Here is a 23,689-nt window from a genome sequence, read left to right as displayed (position 1 = left end):
GGAACGCTGGGTGGAAGGAAATTTGTAGCTCCTCTCAGATTCCAGAACTTTCTGTCACCGAAATGTGACGAAAACTTGTTTTTTTAGCCAAATTTTGAGGTTTGCAAAGGATTCTGAGTAACAGAACCTGATCAGAGCCCCACAAGTCACCCCATCTTGGATTCCCAAGGTCTCTAGTTTTCAAAAATGCACAGGTTTGGTAGGTTTCTCTAGGTGCCGGCTGAGCTAGAGGCCAAAATCTACAGGTAGGCACTTTGCAAAAAAAACCTCTGTTTTCTGTCAAAAAATGGGATGTGTCCACGTTGTGTTTTGGGGCATTTCCTGTCCCGGGTGCTAGGCCTACCCACACAAGTGAGGTATAATTTTTATCGGAAGACTTGGGGGAACGCTGGGTGGAAGGAAATTTGTGGCTCCTGTCAGATTCCTGAACTTTCTGTCACCGAAATGTGAAGAAAATGTGTTTTTTTAGCCAAATTTTGATGTCTGCAAAGGATTCTGAGTAACAGAACCTGGTCAGAGCCCCACAAGTCACCCCATCTTGGATTACCCTAGGTCTCTAGTTTTCAAAAATGCACAGGTTTGGTAGGTTTCCCTAGGTGCCGGCTGAGCTAGAGGCCAAAATCTACAGGTAGGCACTTTGCAAAAAACACCTCTGTTTTCTGTCAAAAATTGGGATGTGTCCACGTTGTGTTTTGGGGCATTTCCTGTCTCGGGCGCTAGGCCTACCCACACAAGTGAGGTATCATTTTTATCGGGAGACTTGGGGGAACGCTGGGTAGAAGGACATTTGTGGTTCCTCTCAGATTCCACAACTTTCTGTCACCGAAATGTGGGGAAAAATTGTTTTTTTAGCCACTTTTTGAGGTTTGCAAAGGATTCTGGGTAACAGAACCTGGTCAGAGCCCCGCGAGTCACCCCATCTTGGATTCCCCTACGTCTCTAGTTTTCAAAAATGCACAGGTTTGGTAGGTTTCCCTATGTGCCGGCTGAGCTAGAGGCCAAAATCTACAGGTAGGCACTTTGCAAAAAACACCTCTGTTTTCTGTCAAAAAATGGGATGTGTCCACGTTGTGTTTTGGGGAATTTCCTGTCGCGGGCGCTAGGCCTACCCACACAAGTGAGGTATCATTTTTATCGGGAGACTTGGGGGAACGCTGGGTAGAATGAAATTTGTGGTTCCTCTCAGATTCCACAACTTTCTGTCACCGAAATGTGAGGAAAAATTGTTTTTTTAGCCACTTTTTGAGGTTTGCAAAGGATTCTGGGTAACAGAACCTGGTCAGAGCCCCGCGAGTCACCCCATCTTGGATTCCCCTACGTCTCTAGTTTTAAAAAATGCACAGGTTTGGTAGGTTTCCCTATGTGCCGGCTGAGCTTGAGGCCATAATCTACAGGTAGGCACTTTGCAAAAAACAGCTCTGTATTTTGTCAAAAATTGGTATGTGTCCACGTTGTGTTTTGGGGCATTTCCTGTTGCGGGCGCTAGGCCTACCCACACAAGTGAGGTATCATTTTTATCGGGAGACTTGGGGGAACACAGAATAGCAAAACAAGTGTTATTACCCCATATCTTTCTCTACATTTTTTCCTTCCAAATATAAGAGAGTGTGTAAAAAAAGACGTCTATTTGAGAAATGCCCTGCAATTCACATGCTAGTATGGGCACCTCGGAATTCAGAGATGTGCAAATAACCACTGCTCCTCAAAACCTTATCTTGATCCCATTTTGGAAATGCAAAGGTTTTCTTGATACCTCTTTTTCACTCTTCATATTTCAGCAAATGAATTGCTGTATACCCAGTATAGAATGAAAACCAACTGCAGGGTGCAGCTCATTTATTGGCTCTGGGTACCTAGGGTTCTTGATGAACCTATAAGCCCTTTATATCCCCGCAACCAGAAGAGTCCAGCAGACAAAACGGTATATTGCTTTCAGAAATCTGACATCACAGGAAAAAGTTACAGAGTAAAACATAAAGAAAAATGGCTGTTGTTTTCATCTCAATTTCAATATTTTTTTATTTCAGCTGTTATTTTCTGTAGGAAAACCTTGTAGGATCTATACAAATGACCCCTTGCTGAATCCAGAATTTTGTCTAGTTTTCAGAAATGTTTAGCTTTCCGGGATCCAGCATTGGTTTCACACCCATTCCTGTCACTAACTGGAAGGAGGTTGAAAGCACCAAAAATAGTAATAATGGGGTATGTCCCAGTAAAATGCCAAATTTGTGTTGGAAAATGTGGTTTTCTGATTCAAGTCTGCCCGTTCCTGAAAGGCGGGAAGATAGTGATTTCAGCACCAGAAACCCTTTGTTGATGGCATTTTCAGGGGAACAACCACAAGCCTTCTTCGGCGGCCCTTTTTTCCCATTTTTTTGGAAAAAACGAAATTTTCACTGTATTTTGGCTATTTTCTTGGTCTCCTCCAGGGTAAACCACAAACTCTGGGTACCATTAGAATCCCTAGGATGTTGGAAAAAAAGGACGCAAATTTGGCGTGGTTAGCTTATGTGGACAAAAAGTTATGAAGCCCTAAGCGCGAACTACCCCAAATAGCCAAAAAAGGGCTCAGCACTGGGGGGGGGGAAAGGCCCAGCAGCTAAGGGGTTAATTACACTGTTTCGATACAATTGTGCATTTTCTTTAGAACTGCTTTACCAATACTACAAGAAAACGAGTCTCTAAACCACAGATGAAAGGGTACAGGCAAACGCTCTGAAATAGACAATATATTTTATTTAGTGGAGCAGTTGCGGTTAAGTAATTTGGGGCTTCCTTATTAAAATCAACGATAAACTGTCTAATAAACTGCACAAATCATGCTTTATGTGTTTTCATCTATATCAGCAGGTGTTCTTTTTTTCAGTCAAAAAACGCTCATGTTTTACTGTTACTAAATGGAAATAGAGACAGACCCAGTAGGAAAGTAAGGCAGGCCAACTTTAGAAAACCTCAGATTGCTTTTTGTAAGGGTCACGTTTTCTTTTCTAATCGCTCTTGATAAAGTGTCAGTCCAAGTATCACAAGTGATGAAAAAAGTCACTCGGGCACAATGACAATGTAGAAATATCACTCATTCACATACATGGCAGCAACGTTGACCTCCTCTTCACTTCCCGACACTTATTGTGAGGGTAGGTTAGGCACGATGTAAATCTAACCTGGTTGTTTCCTTAAACCCAAAATAACCCTTTGAAAGGCACGCAGAGGTGGGCGGGGTGTTACCGTGACTGACCGGAATCTTTCGAATCAAACAGCACGAAATCCGTCACTTTGCCCTCTTTTCCAATCAGTGCCGAGCCTCGAGACAGGCGGGCGGTTAGACTCCCTCAGGGCCCGCGAGCAGCAGAGAGCCGCGGTGGCGGGAGGGTGTGTCTTCGGTGAAAGGGTTTGGTGGATTTTTTCGTCACCCTGTGGTTGAAGACAGCCAACGGAATAGCGGTAAGAGCGCTCACTTATTCAGACATATACGTTCACGCGCTCAAGCTTGGCTTTTACAATGTTCATACCGGCTTTTCTGCACAGGACTGAAGTACCCGTGCCTGCGGTGAACACCCAATGTTTAATTACTTCGTAGCCCAGTAATTTAGCTGTTGACGCCTTTCTTGAGGACACGTGTGCGTGGATGCTAGGGGTGGCCTCTCTCTGGCGCAGTTCCTGTGACCAGTACCAGTCCCCGTTCACTAGCGTCCAGGACAGGCTTAAGCGCTGGCGGCCCCTGTGCGACAGTCTTCTTTGCCCCCATGACCACCTCCTCGGATAACTCTAACTTCCGGCAAATGTGCCCCTCATCTCTCCATACCCCCTTCCACATACATTCATTTGTTTTAAAGCGCTTGTAAAGGTCGGCTTTTACGAATCCGCTCAGCTATCCTCATAAAATATAGTTCTGTTCTCTGCAGCAGGAATGTTAGCCCTCTATGCTACTTTGTGTTTAGTCAAAGCTCCCATGTCTCTCCCTAGCAGGAACATTTATCATAAGGAGTATCCTGACATTTTAATTGTCTCCTGGAGTCTGGAGGCACGCAGAACTTTTAAGCAGGTGCTTTTAAATCACAAGTTTCTGAAGTCATTGCTAAACACAGCGCCTCCTGAGGTCAGCGGTCAGCGCCCCCCCCAATCCAGGCGATCACCGGTGCAAACACACCTCCCTGAAGTCGGCCCTGCTAGCGTCTATAGAACAGGTAAAGTCATGAAGAGTTAGGGGTAAGAGTGGAACTTTAACCAGAATTCTTTGGTGGTCGTCAGATAATATGTACTCCAGGTCGTCGGAGGTGAGATAATATGGGATAACAAGTGTTGTTGTATGATTCTCCAACTTTTGTGCCAAGTGGTTTATGGTAAGAACCCTGACGTGAACGCACACAATGAACTCCAAATTTATTAATAAGCCATTTATTAATTTTCTGGCGTGCCTAATGTTAACGCGCAGATCCTTGTCTCATCTGTTTCATAATAGTAAGTGATTGGATGCTGCTTTAAGGTCGATGAACCTTTTGACTTGTTTAAATTATATTGATGAGCAAATTGATTAACATAGTGATTATTGACACATAAAACAACATTAAACAATAATAATAATCACCAGAGAATCAATATATGACGCACCATATCCCATTTGGCCATGAATAATCACACCTTTTGGTATCAATTAAAATATGTATTTCCCTATATTAACAACGCTAAGGTCACGAAAATTATTCTCAACACCAATTGGTACAAATAAAGAAGCATCATAGGCTGATGGAGTGGCCTGAAAAATCTTAGTTTAAACAGAGAAAATAAAACAATGAACTCAATAGTTAGAACACAAATCAATAACATGAATATCTGTGTAAAAGAGAGAAAATACATTTGATTCAGTAATAAAACAATATCAAATCATAAGCATAGAGAAAACCCTCATTAACCTCAAATTAGCATGTTGGGCATCATGCAAAAGTTTTAGTAACATAAATTTAGAAAACATCTAGCTAAGGCACTATCAAAAATAGCAGCAGAAATTAGAACAGTAGCAGCTGGTACCTGCAAAACAAAAGACAAATACAATACACAGAATTCATACATTTACCTCTCCTTAAGGTAATCAGAAATTAGGTTATAACTTTATCAGGGGGACATTAGCATCAGGACAGGGAAAGGGGGTGACAATTCAGAATTTGAACTCTAAGTTCTGTAAACCATCAAGTTAATTATTTAAGGCAGGAAGCATAGCACTACATGCTCTAAGCACTGTGCTAAAGTAAACACCATCATCATTGCATGGAGCATAGAAAAATAATTCAAGCAATGAACAAACCCCCAATGTCTGATACTCAAACATTAAATTAAACTTGCTAAACTTCTGTGATTGGCTGAAAACTTCATATGTGCATAAATCATCCAGTCACAAATATTAGCTCATCAGAAAATATCCCAATATTAGCCTAAATGTTGTGTATTTCTCTGCCCCTTCCTTTTTGCGTGAGCCCAAACGATATTAATTATTATCTCAGATGTATTTCTGCACTGTTCAGTGAAGGTCTTTGTTCAACACATTTCCGAATACACGTGCTGCCGGACAGTAGTCAGGAAGAAGTACAAACATTTTCCCAAATCAGTTCTTATCCTCGAGAGAAACACATTTTATTAGTACAAACATAGAATAAACTCATGATTAAGACAAAAGAAGGTTGTAATTCTATGGATTTTTTTTTTTTTTTAGTTGATACTTTAGCTCAGCTTGGCAGACAGATAAGTGCATGCTGTGACCTTGCTTGTTTGACACACAGCAGAGAACAAGTGCTTTCATTTATTTGGTCAGACATTCAACATTATCTCTGACCTTGCTCTGCCAAAAGGCACAGCAGAAAACCCAAGAATTACTTGTATTATTACAGCATTTATTTTTGCAAAGAACATCTTCTTAAGGAGACAGAATATTTTTCTTTCATCACTGAGTTAACACATGTTAAAAAATATGTGCAGGCCTTTTACTCTGATGGTGGCCACTAAGTAGGCACAATTTTCATTTTAACATTTATTTTTCATTTGAAGCATTTCTCATATTAGACATCAGTATGATTATATAAGAATAATTATTCATGTCAAAATATCTGCACTTACACTAACGAGTAGTGCCAGGTATCAAAGCCGACGTCCTTCGAAAACACAAAACGAGTGAACACGATCAAAAAATAGATGGGGAACAAACAATCACTATTATAGGAAGCATGCCCCTCCAGCTGCTGACTCTTCAGATGTGGGTGAACAGAGTTCTCAAATATCACAAAATGCTGATAACCCAAGCTTGACGGCTATGCCTCTCAACCCACAATACTAGTTATCCGCCTGGCATACAAATTACAATATTTTACTATTTAGATGTGGGCGTTAAATAAAACACAAAATATTAAACATATACAAAGAAAGAGAAAAAACATATCATTAAAATCTAAATCATTTACTGGTACTGTTAATATTCTCAGACAAGTTTACACAAGGTTGAAAATATTTGTATTACTCATCAGTTGCTTTTTTAACCACTAGTATGTATATGCAAAATTGTCTAATATTTGATTAACATTTCCTACCAACATTTGCCCATATCAATGAAAGTATTTACATAAACTCCATGACCTAAATGCAACTCCGTTATCTATATACAATATAAATCTAAGCAACAACAAAAATTAAGATTGCATCATTATCATCTTGGATCTCTGTTCTGCCTCTTACCCTTGGTCAAACAGTTAGTATGGTAATTGATTCTCTGAAGGTTTGAATTCTGCTTCTTTTGAATTGTATTCTTGTTGCTTAGATTCATATTGTATAATGATAAGGGAGTTACATTTAGGAGGCCATTGAATGTATGTTCATATAGGATTTCATTCATTGATATGGGGAAATGTTGGTAGGATATGTAACAGTTAAATGTTAGAAAACTTGCTATAAGTATTGGTGGTTAAAAAACAATTGATGAGTAATGTAAAAAAAAATACGTTTGTGTTTTCTGCAGCCCTGAAGAAGCAGAAGAACAACTGCCAAACTTGTAGTGGCTCTTGCAGGATTGTCTTGTGTTTCACGACTGTTGAACTTTATACGTGTTATTCGAGTAACAATTATACTAACGGAGGGTTTGGAATCCTTTGAGTTATGATTCACATATATGCAATGGAACTTTTCAATCTGATGTGATGTTGCATACAAATATTTTCTATCTCATGTAAACTTGTTCTGAGAAAATTAACAGCACCAATAAATTATTTAAATTGTAATATTGTTTTTTCTGTGTATGTGTTTAATATTTTGTTTAATTTTACTCCCCCATATCCCAATAATAAGAGTTCTCGAGTACCCGAGGTCTGCGCATAAGAAGTGTAGCCAGTCAAGATCGTTTGTCATTTTATTCTGAGACTTGTAGTCCTCTTTAAATGAGTATCAGTTCAAGATGCAAAAAAAATGTGGACTGAGATATGCATGGAAGATAAATTTAAGAGCTCTAAGTGAAGTTGGACATTTAGAAGGGTGATCCGGTTAAGGTGAATGAAGATTACCACCAAATAATGGTGTGTTTAACCGTTCTGGAAGGCTTTTGCAAGCTTATGATACCTCCCTTTACAATCATAGGTCTTTGCAACATACAGTATGCAAGCATGTACGTATGATTTACAATATATTCAGTTATAAACAACACATTCACGTCCATTTGCCTGTCTCACTACAAAGCCACACAAAGGCAAAACATGAGCCTCGATTTTATTTTTAATTAATTTTTTTAAAGTGCATCTGTAAACCTTTAGTAATATCTGTCATGCAGTAAAATACAAACAGCATTGCTAACATTGCTTTAAGAAGCAATGCACTGACCTTTCTAGGTTTGGCCTAAGCCATGACCTCTTGATTTTAATTAACTTATACATAGATGATATACTTGTAAGCGTTTTCAGCCAGCTCGCTTCATACATTGGTCTCTGTGTGTTATTCACATTTTTGTTCTGCCTACCACAGCACAGATCACATAATCAGTCAACTTTCTCCTTTGGCTTTCCTGTCTGTGAGTGACTGTATTCTGACCTTGCTCGGTGTACACTTAAACTCAAAAAGTCGCTCATTTGTACAGTTTTACAAAAACATTTGCAAACATTAGCAATTCAAAAAATTGGCAGCCAATACAAGACGTATTGCCTTTTTTGTCAGTGGATGTTTACATTTGTAACGGATCTGAGTTAATACCAGTAAAAGGACATCTAAAAGTTACTATCGTAAATAACTAATTTTCCACATTTAAGGTGTAATTGAACATAAAAACTCTCAAAGTGACGATTTTAAACAATGGTGAGGTTAATGTTGGTTAGTACTTTTAAAAAGGGTATTTTCCTTCAACATGTACACTAATGTTCCTCTGATGTTACAAAGCATTGATGCTGGAGCTCTAAATGAGAGATGTGGTGCAATTGCTTAGTTCACTGAGAGGAATGTGTTGGTGATCTCAACTAGGCAATATTCCAAGTCCCCATTCTGAAGGTCATTTTGCTGTCAATGTGGTAAATCCTGTTTTTGTATCGTGCTGTCATTTCCTTTAGATCAGACTGCTGCCATTCACATGTGCATTTGTCAATGAAACTTAGATCACAGAGGCTGGGCGCTAGCTATACCAATACACAGACCGTTTCTACTTGTGGTGTGAAAGAGCATGGAGGGAAAGGCATGTGGCCAGTATGGCCATTTATAGACAAAATGGCAAAAAGCAAAAAAAAGAACCTCCCCCCCCCCCTTACTGTCTTAATTGATTTATAGTAGACATACAACATACATGCGACTCATAGTAAAGATAGAAGTACAGGATAGACATTACAGTTACGGAACTGTAGGTATGTAATTACGCAGTGAAATCGATTTAGTGGTCCTATGAGTTAAAATTAGCAGGGTATGCTAGTCCATAAATCATGCAGTGAAAAAGAAACTGAATATTGTAACAGTAAACACAGGTCTGGAAAAATAATGAAAATGGAGTGCTTGTACTAGTATGGTGAAGGGGACCAAAGTACGCAGAAGAAGAAGTGGTTGAAAGCTGCCCGATAATGGTGTATTTGTGCGTATTGAGTAAATGATACAGTCGTGAGACGTGCGATTTGTGCTTTAAAGGGGTCTAGTATCATTCCCGAAAACATTTTATTAAGGAGTAAATTAATTTGGTACTTAAAATAGAGTGTGTCCTGAAGCTACTATTCTTTTCACACTTCAGAGCAGTAGATTCTCATGTAGCCTTGCTCAGAACAGTGGCTTGCCAGTGGGATACAGTTTGTAAGATCCACAGGGCTTTCCATTTCATAATAGAATGACTAATGAGTAGGAAGGCAAGGTGGAGAAATTTGTTGGCAGCATTGGCATGGCTTGAAAGTCATTTTTTATAAGGTCGAGCTATTTTTATAAACTATGCGGGAGTGGACAAAGAACACCTGTTCTGTTCAGACAGAAACTGAATTAGCAATTAAGAGGCCCTTAAATCTTATTCTTGTCAGTTGCTCTTTGTTCAGAAACAGATGTCAAAAGTCAGTTTGTCTTCTTGCAATGCAAATACTTTTCCTTGTGACCTGTGTGAAACAAAAGGCTCTGCTATGGGGGTCTTTCCTAACACACAACATTTCTATATCTAAGTCAAGATTTCAAAATATATTTTAATAGCTGTTGAAAGACCATTTTTTGCACTTGTGTGATGAAAAAGATATTGTAATAGGATGAAAAAAAAGTTAGTGGGAAGGTTTTTGGATATTTCTTGGAAATTTACTGTCTGTAAATGACAGTGCACTTCCACATCATGCTTTAGTAATATGCTTATTGTGAGTGTTTAAACATAAACGGATAAACACTCCTTCACTGATGGCATAGCTATTAGTAAACTAAAGAGCAAGTCATGCATGGATCATGTATACCCTATATGTGGGCTAGATTTATTATACACGGAGCAAACGTTTAGTGTATTTAATCAAACAAAGGACTTTTTTACAGCAGAAATGCTGAACTCGCGTTTTTGAAGGTGCACTCATATGTGAGAATGATGAAAAAGGCGACTGTAAAATACAATATTTGCATAGGATCACACAATTTGAGACCCATTTCCGGGTCAAGTACATTACAGTTAGGTCCGGTAGATTGTTCAAGATACACGACCTGCAGGTCTAGTAACATTTTTATGATTTTTTGAGGCCTGATTGGTCGATTTAGGGCACTTGCAGAGTCCAATTATACAACTATCTAGGCTATAGAGGCCTTGACAACCAGTGTATTGGATAGTACAGTGCAGATGCTATTCCATTAGGGGGCAGTGGGTGAGCAGTTGGCACTGCTGTTTGCATATATTGTGCTCAATCTGTCATGTATGCATGATGTAAACTTTTATGTTGTATGTATTGGAATTTGGTGTTTCTCAAAATTTTGTGTGAGAGAGCCAATAGGTTCTCCCAGTGTTTTTGTGTATATGCATGGTCTGCCCTCTTCAGATTTGAGGCTTCGGAATGCTAATGGGTCTCTGGTCGAAACTGGGATGGATCTTACTGTCCAAGTTATTAGTTTGCGTTCTGGTCTCATGGTAAATAATGTCTCAACCAGTGGGTGTTAGGGAGGGTGTGTGAAAGTTGTGGCCCAGGTGGAGGTGAGTGTCAGAATAAATTGCTTGTGAAGAAGAAATTATCCCGGGGAAGGCCAGATTGCTCTGAGAGGGTGTCTAACAGGATAAAAGCCCCATCTTGAGAAAGTGTTCCCAGGTCTCAGCTGCAGTTGTAGACATGCCCTACCAGAAGGACTGGAGACTCAACCGCAATATCCCATGAGCATAAGGGACAGTTTGTTGAGAGAAATGTAGTGTAAGCCATATGCATACGTTTATTAGATGATTTAGGTAACCTAGAGTGCTGGGTGAATAGTTCATATACTTATATTTTTAACACTGTGTGCTTGCTGTAGATACCACAGAAGGGTGGAGGCCAGCTTACCAATGGGAGGGCCATTGGAGCTGCGCTGTCAGATAGTTATGATCTAAATTCAGGGTGTATATACTACCATGTTCTGTAGGTTTAATTTTGCTGAGGAAATCTGGCACCTGCAGTTAGTCCATATTAGTTCCACCATCCTGCTAACCGAAGTGCGGAAGAGGCTCCACTCACCATAAACAGACATGTTAGAGAAGTAGTAGATCAATCTGGATACTATTATCTTTGCAGTGGCCACTCTGTCTGCCACTGACAGGGTGACTTTCCTCCGAAACGAGATCTGGGATCCGACTGAAGACTCTGCTCTCATCAAATTTCCATCAATCAAATCTTTGGTAGAATGGTAAATATTAACTCCTAGATAGCAGAAAGTGGTGGGCTCCAACTTGATGTGTTGACCACCTATGTCAATGGCTTGCACAGGACATTCTGCGCTTAGGGGAAACAGGCAAGACTTGGTCCAGTTAACTCCAAAGCCATCTACCATTTTAAATGAGCCCAGTTGTAGTAACGGTTATCGTATTGTTGTACATAGCTCTGTCGTCAATCAGAACGCCATAAGCCTAGAAAGACAAAATATGTCTCTCTATCAAGTATAATACCTAAGTTTTCTCCCAACTGACCCAATATGGTGGCTAATCTCTCCTTCACCAGTGGGAAGGGGAGAGAAAAGAATATTGACAACCCTGTCAGGTGCCTCTCCTAACCGGGATAGTGTCAGAAATGAGTTGACCTATCTTAATTTTAGCCATCAATCAATATATGATACCCAATTCAGCATGTCAAACGTTTTTTCTCAGTCTAGGACTAAGAATGCGGGCAGTGTGGTGAGATCGATTCAAGAAGTCGATGTAGGGGGTGTATATTAAGAGATGTGGAGCGTCCTGGAATTAAACCAACCTGATCTGCATGGACTGGAATAGGGAGGAGAGCTAGTAAGCGTGTGTAGGAGGCTGGACTGGCTTGTAGTGAGTACCAAGGGGCACTTGCACCTTGCACCAGGCCCAGTTATCCCTTATTAGTGTATAGGGTGTCTAGCAGCTTAGGCTGATAGATAATGGTAGCTTAGCAGAGCAGCTTAGGCTGAACTAGGAGACGTGTGAAGCTACTACAGTACCACTTAGTGTCATATGCACAATATCATAAGAAAACACAATACACAGTTATACTAAAAATAAAGGTACTTTATTTTTATGACAATATGCCAAAGTATCTTAGAGTGTACCCTCAGTGAGAGGATAGGAAATATACACAAGATATATATACACAATAGCAAAAATATGCAGTATAGTCTTAGAAAACAGTGCAAACAATGTATAGTTACAATAGGATGCAATGGGGAAACATAGGGATAGGGGCAACACAAACCATATACTCCAGAAGTGGAATGCGAACCACGAATGGACCCCAAACCTATGTGACCTTGTAGAGGGTCGCTGGGACTATTAGAAAATAGTGAGAGTTAGCAAAATAACCCTCCCCAAGACCCTGAAAAGTGAGTGCAAAGTGCACCAAAGTTCCCCTAAGGACAAAATAGTCGTGTTAGAGGGAAAATGCAAGGAAAACACAAATCAGCAATGCAACAACGATGGATTCCTGACTGAGGGTACCTGTGGAACAAGGGGACCAAGTCCAAAAGTCACAAGCAACTCGGAGATGGGCAGATGCCCAAGAAATGCCAGCGGTTGGTGCAAAGAAGCTCTTACTAGGCTGAAGAGCTGTGAATACTGCAGGAACGACAAGGGCTAGAGACTTCCCCTTTGGAGGATGGATCCCCCACGCCTTGGAGAGTCGTGCAGAAGTGTTTTCCCGCCGGATGGACGCCAACAAGCCTTGCTACACGCAAATCGTGCGTTTGGCGTTTTTGGACGCTGCTGGGGCCCAGGAGGGACCAGGAGGTCGCAAATTGGACCTGCAGAGAGAGGGGACGTCGAGCAAGACAAAGAGCCCTCACTGAAGCAGGTAGCACCCGGAGAAGTGCCAGAAACAGGCACTACGAGGATGCGTGAAACGGTGCTCGCCGAAGTTGCACAAAGGAGTCCCACGTCGCCGGAGATCAACTTAGAAAGTCGTGCAATGCAGGTTAGAGTGCCGTGGACCCAGGCTTGGCTGTGCACGAAGGATTTCCGCCGGAAGTGCACAGGGGCCGGAGTAGCTTGCAAAGTCGCGGTTCCCAGCAATGCAGCCCAGCGAGGTGAGGCAAGGACTTACCTCCACCAAACTTGGGCTGAAGAGTCACTGGACTGTGGGGGTCACTTGGACGGTGTCGCTGGATTCGAGGGACCTCGCTCGTCGTGCTGAGAGGAGACCCAAGGGACCGGTAATGCAGCTTTTTGGTGCCTGCGGTTGCAGGGTGAAGATTCCGTCGACCCACGGGAGATTTCTTCGGAGCTTCTGGTGCAGAGAGGAGGCGGACTACCCCCACAGCATGCACAAGCAGGAAAACAGTCGAGAAGGCGGCAGGATCAGCGTTACAGAGTTGCAGTAGTCGTCTTTGCTACTATGTTGCAGGTTTGCAGGCTTCCAGCGCGGTCAGCGGTCGATTCCTTATCAGAAGGTGAAGAGGGAGATGCAGAGGAACTCGGCTGAGCTCATGCATTCGTTATCTAAAGTTTCCCCAGAGACAGAGACCCTAAATAGCCAGAAAAGAGGGTTTGGCTACCTAGGAGAGAGGAAAGGCTACTAACACCTGAAGGAGCCTATCACAAGGAGTCTCTGACGTCACCTGGTGGCACTGGCCACTCAGAGCAGTCCAGTGTGCCAGCAGCACCTCTGTTTCCAAGATGGCAGAGGTCTGGAGCACACTGGAGGAGCTCTGGACACCTCCCAGGGGAGGTGCAGGTCAGGGGAGTGGTCACTCCCCTTTCCTTTGTCCAGTTTCGCGCCAGAGCAGGGGCTAAGGGGTCCCTGAACCGGTGTAGACTGGCTTATGCAGAATTGGGCACATCTGTGCCCAACAAAGCATTTCCAGAGGCTGGGGGAGGCTACTCCTCCCCTGCCTTCACACCATTTTCCAAAGGGAGAGGGTGTCACACCCTCTCTCAGAGGAAGTTCTTTGTTCTGCCATCCTGGGCCAGGCCTGGCTGGACCCCAGGAGGGCAGCTGCCTGTCTGAGGGGTTGGCAGCAGCAGCAGCTGCAGAGAAACCCCAGGAAGGGCAGTCTGGCAGTACCAGGGTCTGTGCTACAGACCACTGGGATCATGGAATTGTACCAACAATGTCAGGATGGCATAGAGGGGGCAATTCCATGATCATAGACATGTTACATGGCCATATTCGGAGTTACCATGGTGAAGCTACATATAGGTAGTGACCTATATGTAGTGCACGCGTGTAATGGTGTCCCCGCACTCACAAAGTTCAGTGAATTGGCTCTGAACAATGTGGGGGCACCTTGGCTAGTGCCAGGGTGCCCTCACACTAAGTAACTTTGCACCTAACCTTTACCAGGTAAAGGTTAGACATATAGGTGACTTATAAGTTACTTAAGTGCAGTGTAAAATGGCTGTGAAATAACGTGGACGTTATTTCACTCAGGCTGCAGTGGCAGGCCTGTGTAAGATTTGTCAGAGCTCCCTATGGGTGGCAAAAGAAATGCTGCAGCCCATAGGGATCTCCTGGAACCCCAATACCCTGGGTACCTCAGTACCATATACTAGGGAATTATAAGGGTGTTCCAGTAAGCCAATGTAAATTGGTAAAAATGGTCACTAGCCTGTTAGTGACAATTTGGAAAGAAATGAGAGAGCATAACCACTGAGGTTCTGATTAGCAGAGCCTCAGTGAGACAGTTAGTCACTACACAGGTAACACATTCAGGCACACTTATGAGCACTGGGGCCCTGGGTTACCAGGGTCCCAGTGACACATACAACTAAAACAACATATATACAGTGAAAAATGGGGGTAACATGCCAGGCAAGATGGTACTTTCCTACAGCGTGACACCAAAATCTTACTAAAAATTGTATCATTGTTGTTCAGAATACCTGGGGGTCTATATGAGGTGACCTACAGCGGGTTCTGACCCAGCTTTACGATGGAAACCAGAATAGCTTTGCACATAGTAAGAGCTAAGGTATCATTGGCAAGTGCAGCTTTATATAGCTCTGTCAACCTGGGAGCCAGAAGGTCAGAGTAAGCACTGTAAAATTCTGTTGGCAGTCCATTAAGCCCTGGGGTTTTACAGGTCATGAAATTATGTATGGCGCATTGGTCTTCCTGTACAGTGATTGTGGATTCCACCAGTTTGATTTGGTTGGCTAGTATATGCAGTGAACCTAGCCTTTCTAGTTAGGATGAAATGTGATTTTTGATTAGGGTTAGCCACTGGGCTGTATAGTGTATTGTAAGGAGTATAGAAAACCATGTGAATAGCTTCTTTTGAGTACACCAGTATGTCTGGGGGACTTTAATGGCAGCACCCGGGGAAGTGGCTGCATCACGTTTGACCATCCTTGCTAACATCCTGCTAGATTTATCCACTTCTGCATGAGATCTAGGTATGTATTGTTTATAGTCTATGCAGTTAATTAATTCTAAGAGTTCAACATGACAGCCTGTAGCTGAGTGTATCTTAGGTTTGGCTGTGGTGTCAGTTTGAGTGGTATTTTCCAGGTCCTGTAGTGGGTCTTCAGTATGCCCTAATTCCCTCACTGAAGTCTGAAGCACCCCATTAAATGATTGTATACATTGGCCACTTACTTCTACCTTGTAGACCTGTGATGCTATTAATTGTGTTTGACCAATGACTTTGTGTTTCACCACTGCGCATATTAGTTGCTCAATATTCACCAGTAGCACATTACATGTTGTGTTCAGTTTAGCTGCCTATTGGCTTTTTTTTAAATGTATTTTTATTATTATATCACACAGCAAATGTACACAAATGAAAAATATAGGTGAGTATAACACGATACAAGGGGTATACACTCCGTGCCGCTCTAGGCGGCTACATTTACCATTCCAGAGCTGGTGTGCCCCCCACCCCTGTCCGCACCACCGCCGGGGTACCCGTGCGGCCGCCCTCCGGGGCGAGGTGGCAGGGCCCGGGCAAAGCATCTATCTAACATACCCTGTTACACAAGAGATCTGCGAACGAGGGAGATGTAAAGGAAATATACAGTAAGAAAGGGGGGGGTCCAGGAGACCGCGGGGCACACACAGGGGGGGAGGCTTGCGGGGGGGGTGCGAGAGCAGAGGACCGTAGGCCTCTAAAAGGTTGGTGTTACTATTGGGGGATAGCCCCCGATTAGGTAGTGCATCCTTGGTGCAGTCACTGTGAGTCCCCACCCTTTTTTTTTCCCCTCTTTTTTCCCTCTACATTTTCCGCCTATTTTATTTTTTGTTGCATATTTTTAGGCTTGTGTGGTGATTAGGCTCCCCTGTGTGATAATTTGCCTAAGGTATGTTGGATAGCGACTGTGTAATGTTTATAGGGGAGTTGTGTTATTTAGGAGTATTCGATTCAATTATCGCCTGGGTTTTGTTGTTTTGGGAGAATGTTTAGGGCGGTCGCTCGTCGTCTTTGCTTTCTATGGTTGTTATGAAGGAGTTCCAAGTGTCAAGACCTTTGACCGGGATCCATTTTTCTAAGAGTAGCTGCAACGTCCGCTCCTCGGCCTTGGCCCAGCGTAGCAGTTCAGCGTGCCATTGATCAATGCAAGGAGCGGCCGGGGCTTTCCAGTGCATAGCTATGAGGCGTCTGTACATCACCAGCGCTAGTGCTATGCATCTGAGTGTTTGTTTTCGATTTTTAAGGCTTGGGCCTATTCCCAGTAAACATAGCTCCAGGGTGGGGGACAGTGTAACGGCTGTCCATTCAGCAAGCAATGTTATTATGTCGCACCATACTTTTCGTATTGGGGGGCATTCCCAGGTCATGTGGTAGAAGGTGGCCTCGGGAGTAGCGCATCTGGGGCATGTCTGCATCGATTGAGGGAACATGCGAGTTATACGGTGGGGTGATAGGTATGTTTGGTGCAAATAATTAAGCTGGGTGTAACGGAAACACGGGTTACGTGATACCTCTTTTATCATTTTCAAAGCCTGACTCCATGCAGGCTGCGATAAGGGCTCTGCTAGCTCAGCGTCCCATCTGTTCTTTGCTTGTTCTTGTTTGTTTACAGGTGGGAAGTTAAAATTGTGTATGCTCTTGATACATTTATTGGGTCTTCTATGCTTCCTAGCAAATCATGCAATCTGGGGGAGATATTTGGTTCGGAGCTTCCGCTATTCCAGCGGGACCATAGTGCCTGTTGCACTGCTCCGAATTACTATAAAGCTTCCTTGCACCAGATTATGTTTGTCAGATAAAGCATTAAAGGTTGGGAGGTGTCCTTCATTATAAATGTCACCGATGGTGCGTATTCCCTTGTCGTACCATCCGTTCAGGCCTACCTTGGCAGCTATGTCGGCAAGTTTCGGGATGACTAATAGTGGTATCCTGGGGAGTACTGTGGTGTGTTATTGCCAGTAAGCACGTGACGGCCCCTTATCCAGTGCGCAGTTTTCAATAGAATATTTCGTGGGTGTTTGGGGGACTCACGATTCATCAGGTAATGCAATAATCCCATGTTTCCTAAAGACGAGAGAATCGATTGTGATTCAGCGCCATCAGGGCGACCAAGCCAGGTGGATATCCATTGTAAGTGGGAAGATGTGTAATACAGTTCAAATCTGGGTGCTCCCATTCCGCCCATTTTTAGTGGATGGTATATTTCAGACAATGCTACGCGTCGCCTTCCATTGCCCCATATGAGATCTGTTAATAAGCTATTCAGTGGTTTAAAGAAGGAGGCTGTTAGAGCCAGTGGGAGGGCCATGAAGAAATACAACAGACGAGGTAGAATTATCATCTTTGCTATGGCTACTCTGCCCATTGGTGAAAGTGGGAGTGAGCACCAAAAGGGCAAGGAGCCTCTGATGGATCTGATCGCTTGCCCTAAGTTGCCGTCCCTGAGGTCCCGAGTGTAGTGGTATATGTTTATACCTAAGTATTTGAAGGTGGTGTAACACCACTTCAGATCCCCCGGGTTAGAGGGCAGTCTGTGTGTTTCAGGGACTGGGCGCCTGGGAAATATGCACGATTTTGACCAGTTCACTTTCAGCCCAGCCAGTGAGCTAAATTTACGTAGTAATTTCAGTAAGTCGGGCAAGGATTCCGTGTGGTCACGGAGAAAGATCAGTGCATCGTCAGCGTATAAAGACACTATGTGGTTGTCACGGACGCCCCACAGAGGGGCTACCGCCCGTAGGTGGGCTGCTAGTGGTTCAATTGCAAGGGCGAATAAGAGTGGGGATAATGGACATCCCTGTCTAGTACCTCTCTCAATACTGAACGATTGAGAGATTGTGTCGCCTGTTTTGATTCTCGCTGGTGGATTAGTATAGAGCACCCTTACCCAGTTAATGAATATCCGTCTGAATCCCATGCAATGTAGTGTTTCCATCAGGAAGGGCCATCCTAACGTGTTGAATGCTTTTCTATGTCTAATGAGACTGCTACTTGGGCATAGTCGCCCTCTGGTGAGTTTGCCATTAGGCACAATAAGTTTCGAATGTTGCTGAATGTGCTACGACCAGGTATAAAGCCGGACTGATCACGGTGTACCAAGTGTGACGTACATGGGAGTAAGCGGGTGGCTAGGAGTTTACCGAGTAGTTTACAGTCTGTGTTCAATAGCGATAGTGGCCTATATGAACGTACATCAAGTGGGTCTCGCCCCGGTTTAGGAAACACTGCTATTAGTGTTTCCCGGCATGAATCGGGTAGCTGGCCGTGTTTTAGGGCCTCGGATAGCATCACTAGGTATGGAGTTAGTGTTTGAGTCGGGATCGTGCTGTAATATTCAATGGGTAGTCCATCGCTACCGGGTGCTTTGTCTTGTGGTAATTATTTTAGAGCTTGTTGTATCTCGGTGATATCTATCGGCCTATCCAGGTCCGCCACCTGTGCGGCGGTTAGGCAGTTCAGCCTGATACCACCGAAAAACTCACACAGTAGTGTTTCGGGTGGGGGGGGAGCCTTATAAAGTGTGCTGCAATACTCCTTAAAAGCTGTGTTGATATCAGCTTGGGCGTTTACGATTAATCCTGTATCTAGACGGATGGCTCCTATGGGGGAATTCCGGGGGTCGTTGTGTGTGAGCCATGACAGTAGTTTACCCGATCTGTCACCTTCCGCGTGTGTTCGAGCCAAGTAGTGGTGATAATCGAACAGACCTAGTCGTTTGTCAGCGTTGTTCCATTGCGAACGCTTCCTAGTTAGCTCTATTTGTGTAGTCACGCCCCTAGCGAAGTTACTCTCAAAGGAGTGTACTTCCTTTTCCAGGTTGCAAAGCTCACGTACTAGTGTTTGACGTACACCGACTGTTGCTGAGATGCATGCTCCTCTTATGACTGCCTTGTGTGCATCCCATTTGTTTGATCTGTAGCTCGTTGTCCCCTCGTTTTGGGTAAAGTAAGAGGAAATGGGTGTGGCTATCTCCGCTTTAAATGGGGGGGTCTTGTAATTGGGTCTGGAGGCGCCAGGTTGGGATGCAAGCGCGCAGTCTACCCCATCTAATGTGGGCAACAAGTGGGGAGTGATCCGAGATTACCCTAGCAGTATACTCTGCGCCTGTGATCCTTTGAGTAATATCTTGTGAGGTAAGAATAAGGTCTATGCGGGTATGGAGGAGATGTACCGGGGAGTAGTAGGAGTATTCCCGATCGCGAGGTTGTAGGTGTCTCCAAGTGTCTGTCAGGCGGCGGTCTGAAATCCATTGGCGCAGCATCTGCGAGTTTTCAGTTATTGGGGAGGCTGCTATGGGGGGGTATGATCTATCCATGTCTATTTGTTGAACACAGTTCATGTCCCCGCCCCAGGTGCATGTTGAGGGGAGGTCGTTTTGATAAGTGTGAGATCGTTTTTTGTAGGAATTCACTCTGTCCAACGTTCGGGACGTACAGTCCATTTAACACCATTAGTTCCCCATCCAAGCGGCCTATTAAGTGTATGTACCTGCCTTCTTTGTCGGTGACGCTGCGCTGTACCACATAAGGGACCCCTGGGGCTATCCATATCAGGACCCCTCTAGCGAATGATGAGTTTCCAGAACCATAGATCTGTCCGGCCCACCTCCTTTCTAGCCATGGGACATCTCCGGAGGTGATGTGCGTTCTTGAAGAATGGCTATGTGGATATGATGACGTTTTAAGTGTGCATATATCCTATTGCGCTTTCTTATTCCCGCCATTCCCTTAACGTTCCAAGTCATTATATTGTGTATTGGTTCCTTATTCATCATGTTGGGTTGAGTTATTACACGCCCACCTTTGTGATCCCGGGGTCCCAGCCCCAGATGCGTCTGCTAATTGCCGCTAGTCTGATGTGTGCGCCCCTCACCCGAGCCCCCTCAGGTCTAAGAGAAAACATAGCAAAAAAGGGTAGGGATAGTGAAGAGGGGAGAGATAACGTGCAAAAGGATATTTCGGGTAGAGCCCGAGATGGAAACTTAGTGGCACAACCAGTGCCTAAACTGCAGTCTGGGAGATTAAGTTCCATACAGGAATAGTTGGGGTGTCGGGGAGCGTGGATTTATTGGAGCCGGGTGTCGAAAGGCCCATCTCCAGGATAGTTCTGTCCCTGCGTGGTCCAGGTTGTGGTTGCATCTGCTTTAGTGGTCCAATGAAACTCAGCAGAGGCGGCAAGTGGTTGGGCCCCGTCCCGGGGCAGCCACAGGACTCCCCTTGCGACCACAGGGGAGAGGGGGGCCACACAGCCCCCTGCGTGGCTCACGATGGGGGCGCAGCTCATGTTCGCACTAGGGTCCTAGAGTTCATCCGCAGAGCGCGGGGTGAGATCAGGGCTGGCCAGAAGGGGGGAGAAGGATGCACTGGATTCCCCTCCAGGGGATCTGCTGTCGGTGATGTCCGTCTCGCTCCGGGTATCGATTTGTGATCGTGTAAATGTGCTGGTTTCCCTTAGGATTCGCTCTTGGTCGGCTTCCATTTGTGATTTTTTTGGGCGCGATGTTGCCTTGTTTTGTTTTTTCCTCCTGGTGCTGGGGGTTATCCATTCTTCAGTTGTAGCCTTTTCCGTTGGCGGGCTGATCAAACCTTTAGCTTGAATCCATGTCCATGCGTCCTCCGGGGTAGGAAACATGAGCGTTTTTTCATCAACGGTTATACGCAGGCGGGCTGGAAACATAAGAGAGTAGGTAATGCTATGTTGTCGCAAGAGTTGTTTGATTTTGACGAATGTTGCTCTTCTACGTTGTACTTCCAACGTGTAGTCCGGATAGGCAGACACATTATTGTTTTCCAAGCTGATTTGGTTAGAGGTTCTAAAGTGTTGAAGGACAGAATCTCTATCTCTGTGGTTAAGAAACCGGGCTATCCGGGGTCGAGGTGGAGCTCCGGGCCGCGGGGGCCTGCCCGGAATTCTGTGGGCTCTCTCTATCATTGGTGTTTTAGTGGCATCTTGTATTTGCATTGTGTCTTTCAGCCAGGTTTCAATGAAATCCTCGGCATTGGGTAGTTCCAGTCGTTCCGGAATGCCAATAAATCTGATGTTATTGCGTCTTGAATGTCCCTCTGCCTCTTCGGCTCTGAGCTGCAGCTGCGCCAGTTCAGTTTCCATTTGTTGGAGTTTGTTTTTCATGTCTGCCATCTCCGGTTGAACAATTTTTAGCGACAGTTCTGTGTTGTGCACTCTGTTAGCTTGCGGTTGTCAGCTCGGAGCAGAGAGACCTCCAGTGCCGCAGCATTGATTTTCCCTTCCAGCGAGGTTTTAGTTTCCATTATTGCCTGCATGATTTTATCGAACTGCAGAGAGTGCGTGTTTCGCTCAGTTGGAGCAGTGTTGCAGATTGCATGTCCGAGTGACCTGCGGGAGGGGGGGGGGTTCCCCTTCCGTGGAAGTCCCCGTTTTGGGGTGTTTTGGTTTGACCATGGTGCTTCCCGCGTTGCCGGGGGGGGCTGGGTTGTGGGAGGTCACCTGCGAACCCTGGCGGGGCGAGACGGAGATCTTTACGAGCGATGAGTGGGTGAATCGAGAGTGCCAGGTGGTGTGAACGTGGTTGAGCTCTCCTGAGATCTGCCCGAGGTTTGACGTGGTTGCTTGCTGCTTGAGGCACAGTTATTGCTATGTGCTCTGCCTATTCGCCGACGCCTGATTGAATGCTGGCCACCGCTAGTTCTGATCCAATTGCAGTAGACTCTTCTTTTATTGGTTTGTGGCTTGCTATTGTGGTGGCCTGGTGTGGTCGTTTGGTGTCTCTAATTTATTATTATGTTGTTTCCTCTTCTGCTGTGCAGCCTTCTGCACTCTTACTTTGTCTTGTTTTTTTCTTTTTTCCCCTATTTCTAAATCCCCTACTTAGGTTTCCCTGCTTTTTCTTTTCTTATTTAATTATTGTTATTTTTATTGTTGTTCGTTGTAGATTAGTGTAAACTTTTGTTTGTCAAGGACCAGCTCCTGGCCGCCTCTGCTGCTCCAGTCCGAAGTACAAGGCTGGCTGTATCCACGAGGGCCTCGTGTAGACCAGCTCAGATTATCGATGCGGGGGGAGGAGCGGCCACCCGCAGCCGGTCGACTCTCTCGGATCCGGTCTCGGCGGACCCGGCACCCGCCTCCAGCGGGGGTCCAGGGAGAGGTCCCAGGGGTCGGGGTCCCCCGCAGGTGAGCGCTCGCGCTATGTGGCCCAAGGCCAGGGGCAATCGACGCGAGCGGGCCAGCGCCCGGTCCTGGCGCCATTGCGCTCGGAGTTCGGTCCCGCGGGAGGAATGCCCCGGCGGGATGCCCGGGGCACCACACCCTGGCCGGGGGGCCGCGCCCGTCCTCCGTGCGTCCCCCTGCTCACGGGCCGCCAAGCCGGGTCGCGGCAAGGTCGGGGGCCGCGGTGCTCCCACGCCCCAGTCAGGAAGCCCGCAGTTCGGCCGCGCCGCAGCCCGGGCGCCTCAACCCCGACCTCTCAGTGGCCCCACGGGGGAGTCAGACGAGGCCGCCCGCTGCTGCATGTGCGCCACTCTCACCTCGGCCAGGCTGGTCCGTTTTTCGGCTCGGGCGCCGACTGCGCCTCGCTTCTACTATCCCGTCAGACCGTCTCGGCGCCAGCTGCAGCGGGACCAAGTCTCTCGGGGTCAACCCCGGTTCGGAGGGGGAAGCCTCCACGATGTTGCGCCCGCTATGGACCAGGATAAACGAACAGAAGGAGGGCCGCGAGCGGAGGTCTTTACTCAAGCGTCCGCTCCGGCCACCATCTTGGCCACACCCCCTAGCTGCCTATTGGCTTTAACATGGAGTTAGCCATTACATTCTGTATTTGGGTTTAGCTGCCTGTTGGCTTTGACATGGCATTAGACATTACATTTGGTATTTAGGTTAGCTGCCTATTTGCTTTGACGTGGCATTAGACATTACATTTGATATTTAGGTTAGCTGCCTATTAGCTTTAACATGGAGTTGGACATTGCAGATGAGCTGTGTTTTTCCAAGCTGTGTTTTTCCACATGATAGACCAAGCTGTGTTTTTCACACCAGACCCTAGCTGATAAGAGCACGTAGATTTTGTGTTTACCTCTCAATCCAGTCTGAGAACGAGTGAGGCTCGGAGAATTGGCCACTCTCCCAAGTTTCTTTGGTTTTCACACTGAGTTTGCTTTTAAGGATGACTCTGGACTACAGCAGGGTTAGATTGAATCTGCTTTGACTTCAGACAGGAACGGAGACGTCA

At 45.1% G+C, this 23,689-nt stretch overlaps 1 long non-coding RNA gene across 1 annotated transcript in view; it reads left to right on the top strand.

The window, feature by feature from the left end:
• The first annotated feature begins 3,311 nt into the window (after nucleotides 1-3,311).
• The window catches only part of LOC138266647 (uncharacterized), a 421,676-nt gene continuing 401,298 nt past the window's right edge, over nucleotides 3,312-23,689 (top strand). The window contains exon 1 of the long non-coding RNA XR_011199599.1: nucleotides 3,312-3,441. This is a non-coding gene — a long non-coding RNA (uncharacterized lncRNA). The remainder of the gene's footprint in view (nucleotides 3,442-23,689) is intronic.

Source organism: Pleurodeles waltl, chromosome 11 (assembly GCF_031143425.1).
Source record: "Pleurodeles waltl isolate 20211129_DDA chromosome 11, aPleWal1.hap1.20221129, whole genome shotgun sequence".
Classification (NCBI taxonomy): domain Eukaryota; kingdom Metazoa; phylum Chordata; class Amphibia; order Caudata; family Salamandridae; genus Pleurodeles; species Pleurodeles waltl.
The sequence above is the reverse complement of the archived record's forward strand: the minus strand, read 5'-3'. Positions and strand labels throughout refer to the sequence as shown.